Genomic DNA, 4,782 nt, shown 5'->3' on the forward strand with positions numbered 1-4,782 from the left:
CCATCTGTTTAATTTTTAAATGGCAAGCCAGGGCATTTTATGACTACTGATGCGCAACTTACATCAGAAAATAGTTCGGGTGAAATTGGTTGGACTCATTACCTTTGGGATGGTTGATATTAGGGAATTAATTATAAATTGTAAATATTTGTAAAAATTCTCCATATATTCTAAAGTTAGAAAAGGGTTTATCTTTCAGCTAAATTTTGTTTTCTGGACAACTCATGTTATTCAGATGTGTGGAGAAAAAAATAGTGATTAAATAATAAGATTCATTTACGTAAGGGGAAATATCTGATAACCCATTACTGCAGTGAAGATTGTAATAATTCTGCGTGGTATATTGCCCATTTTCCAGAGGAAGAAGAATGGCTCTCTGAGAAAGGTTCATTTCCTTCAGAAATCCCCTTGGCTGTGGCTTGGTTCTCCCCTTTGAGCACACGAACACATGCACAGGCACACACACGCTCCCACACGCTTTTAAAAAGGTTTCCTTTGCAATAGTGTTCCACAGCATTTTCAGCTGGGGGAAGGTACAGGAAGGAAACGTCCAAGACCTGGTGTTGCTTGGACCCTGTCATTAACATTTTCAAGTTGTTGAATGGTTTCCACGTTTCCCACAGGTCTTCATCCTGTGAAGGCTGATGGATGGGCTGACAGAGCCTTAGTAGACTTGTGTTGGTATAATATGAGCCAAGTGCCTGGAAGCCTGGAAACAATAAAACAGCAATTTTCTAAGAGATTTGCCTGCAAGAAAAGCCAGGAACATAAAAGCCTTTTTCGGTTTCCCACCCCAAGCCTCTTCTCTTCTCTCCATCCCAGAGGGGGGCTGGCGGGGACTGCATCCCGTCAGGTTAACTGAGGGTGACAGGCACTGCAACCTCAGCAGCAGCGGCCGCACTGGCTCCAAGGGAAAGACCCCTGGGGCGGGAATCAGAAGAGCTGGTCTCTGTCCGGCCACAGTGGAGGCTTCCTGTCAGGAACAACAGAAGCCAAGGCTGCAGGGGTTAGGAGACGTCAGGTCTTGTCTTGTGAAAGCTTGGACGGAGCATCCAGTCGTGATGTGACAGGCAGTGGTTCTGGCTCCTCCCCAGGTAAGTCCAGCAGAGCTGGTCCAGACCGTCTGAAATTCACCTTGGGCACCGTGCACACACTGCCTTCTCAGGGGGCTGTGCCTGGAAGCTGGGTCGCTTTATGTTACAGGGAAAGAAGGGATGTGTCTCCTGGACTCAGTGTCCTGAAGAGAGATTCAGCATAAGGAGGTCCGGACAAAAGTGAAGTGGAGGTTCCCAAGGGGTTTTTGTCCCTCAAGTCAGTGTTTTTGAAGATTTTATTTATTTATTTTTAGAGAGAAAGGAAGGGTGGGAGAAAAGGGGGGAGGGAAACGTCAATATACGGTTGTCTCTAGTGTACCCTCTACTGGGGACATGGTCTGCAACCCAGGCATGTGCCCTGACTGGGAATCAAACCAGTAATGCTTTGGTTCACAGGCCCACGCTCAATCCACTGAGCTCCACCAGTCAGGGCACCTCAAGTCAGTTTTGTAACAGTAACCAATTGATCTTAATGTTCTCCCTAAAGTGCCCCCTTCAAGCCCATAGCTCATTGGACACTTTATGGTTTAAAATACATAGAACTATATTAATTCTTCCTACCATTACTCTTTCTTCTTTGGCAAACTAAATTTTGGCATGTAGTATTTTATATCCATGTTCACACAGTTAATCCTTATCTGTTCCAAATGTTAAATAACCGTAAACTTAAAATAAGCTATCTGGGTGTCTTAAGAAAATAAGGATAATTTCTTTCAATGGGATTTTGGTTAAACAATGGATTAGATCATATTCTGAAAGAATATCTATCTATCTATCTATCTATCTATCTATCTATCTATCAGGGTTTAAAAATCATAAGCCTTAAACTCAGTGCCAGCATATATGGCCAAGTGGCAAGATAACATCAGAAATTCCCTCTGGCAGGATAACATGATGAAGACATTTACTCAACAACGAGAGAGGCAGAACTTTTTCTCCTTTCCCCCTCAAGAGGCTGAGCAGGCTGTTGCTCTAGAGACATGATGAAGTCCCCTTATCTCAGGGCAGGGTTAAGAGACTTTTAAAAACAGGCTCAAGAAGGTAAACCAGTTATTTTTTCTTTTTTTCTAATCCCAGGTTTTGACTCGTAGAGACTTACCTGCTGCACTCCCAGAAAGTGCAAGACTTTGATGCCTGGGTCGTGAATCCACAGTGCTTCAGCCCTAAAGGTCTCGGTAGGACCAATGGCCTAACCCCATGTCACAGAAGCAGTGGGTGCCACGTATAACAGGACTGTGAATAGCAATGACACTTAACTTTGAGGCAGGACACGAGCTGGAACATCAGGTGATCCTTTGGGTGGCAATAATGATGGACTCAAGACCAGAAGCACCCCTTTAATTTTCCTGCATTGAATACAACCCTCAAGATTCTTGGCAATTAAGATATTAGATATCCTCCCAATGAACACAGATTTGATTTGATTTGATTTGGAAAAATTAAGTGCAATGACTTTTGTACCCATGTATGGGGGAGCGAATTTATACATATTAATGAGGAATTAGTGGTTTCATTCCCCACTTTCCTACCCCATGGCTAAAATAACTTTCTTAACTAATGAGCAGTAGTTACTGCAGGAGCTGAGCAGGAGTGGCCACTAACAAGGGAACTAAGGGGAATAAGGTCAGCAGAAAGCTGTAAGGCAAGTGTAAGTCCAAATGTAAATTTTATTCAGAATAATTAGCTTTTGCCTAGAAGCTGATGGATTAATACCCAGTAGCAAAAAGCAGATAGTCCATGATCTATTTCCTACAAATGATGGAATGAAAAGTGGTTTGAGTCTTGGTTTCAATATTACCTTAACAAACCTTGTAATGAGCTACAAGTCAGAGATGAAGACACAATCCCCAGGTCTACGCAGGAATACTCCTAACCTTCAATCCTTGGTCTGGACCTATATACCTCTAGATACTGGCCCCAAAGCAGCAAAGTGTTGGATTTTGTCAACTTCTCATTGTGCAGAGCAATGGTGGGAAGCCCACGCGGAGCCATCTTCCCAGCCCGAGCTAGAAGTCAGAGCACAGGCTGGCCACCAGGCAGAAGCAGAGTGGACGTCAGAGGCTCTGGCTTGAGGTCAGGAGCTGTGAGGAGCATGTGACACTGGCTCCCTGTCGTGAGTTGTTTCCAGAGAGAAGCTCAGCTTGTGCTGGCTCGGCCTCCCGTCTCCTGTCTAACCTTCTTCCCAGCTTCACCTCCAGGCCTCTGCTGGCGCTGTGTGTTCCAGACTGATTGCTCCCATTACATAAGTATCAAATGGTGATTTCTGTCTAAGTATATGAGTAAGATTTTTCCTTGGTTGCATCTCATTTTACTAACATCACTAATTTCTCTGCTTTCTTGCATCCAATCAATCATTCCACTTCACCTGCGCATTTTATTAATGAGCCATGCACTCACTCCTCTTTCCAGATTGTTAGTGAAGACGTTTAATTCTGACTGGCTGCACTGTCAATTCTCATGGCTCAACGCTGGCTTCCCTGAGAGCTTTTATTGTCCCAGGCTGGTTTTAACAAATTTTTTAAAATTAATTTTTAAACACTTTTGGGGACATAGATATTAATGTTTACCCCAGTTCCTGTTTGGGGGGTGAAGGGACAGAAGGCAATATGATACATAGCACAACATACCTACCCATGAAATTGTAGCCTCTACTGACTGCATAGCACAGGCTCATTTATTCATTTACTTTTTTCTCAAGAACAGGAGAAGGATTACACCCTTCAGCTGCCCTTTCTGCTTTTTAGGCCATTCCAGCACTCACTCGTCTATTGATGTGCCTTTTGTACTGACGGAAGCTCCTGATTTCAGGATACATTCTTGGCCAGCTCTTGGGACATTATGTGAATATTAGCAAGTTATTGAATGGCTGTGATTTTCACAAAGGTGGCTAACATTCAACCTAGGACAAGCCACAGGTTTCATAGTCAGAAGAACAGGAAATCTTTCCTAGGCTTTACTTGCCTGTTTTTGTTCACTCTCTATGTAAATATGGTTTTAAATATGTGGCTTAAATTCAAGGAAATAAACCATTAGATGAGGTTGATTTTCCTTCTATTTTGAGGTTGCTAGGTACTGGAAGTGTTCAAGTTCCAGGCATTCCCCATCACCAGCTTTTTCATCTTCGATGTGACCCCTGAAGTGCCTTCCTTCTTTCCATTAAAATACTTTGAAAGGTCAACCGTTCTGTGCGGCAGCCATTGAGGAGCTGCAGCCATGGCTCTGCACTACCCCACGGCCAGGAGCCTCAATAAGGGCCACCAGGTGACCAAGGACGAGAGCAAGCCGAGGCACAGCCGCCCCTGCGGGCGCCTCACCGAGGGCACCAAGTTCATGCAGGATGTTATCTGAGAGGTGTGTGTGGCTATGAGGGACCTGAAATTCATCAGGAAAAGGGTGGGGACACACATCCATGCCAAGAGGAAGAGAGAGGAGCTGAGCTCTGTCCTTGTAACCATGAAGAAGGCAGCAGCCAAGAAAGACTGAGCCCCTCCCTTCTGTGTAATAAAACCTGTTCAGGAAAAAAAAAAACCCTGTAAAAAAATAAAGCTTGGTGTGGTGAAAGCTGAATATAAATGACATCTGTGCTATTATTTTAACATATAAAAATATTCACTTGAGCACAAGTTGAAAGAAAAAAAGAAAAGAAAATCTTGATTTTCCAGGTTGTATAACTCTGGGTAAATTATTC

General features: G+C 43.7%; 1 pseudogene; it reads left to right on the forward strand.

Annotated features, from left to right (window-relative positions):
• The first annotated feature begins 4,304 nt into the window (after nt 1–4,304).
• Nucleotides 4,305–4,580, forward strand: LOC114514074 (annotated as a pseudogene).
• Nucleotides 4,581–4,782: the final 202 nt, after the last annotated feature.

Source organism: Phyllostomus discolor, chromosome 2 (assembly GCF_004126475.2).
Source record: "Phyllostomus discolor isolate MPI-MPIP mPhyDis1 chromosome 2, mPhyDis1.pri.v3, whole genome shotgun sequence".
Taxonomy (NCBI): Eukaryota; Metazoa; Chordata; class Mammalia; order Chiroptera; family Phyllostomidae; genus Phyllostomus; species Phyllostomus discolor.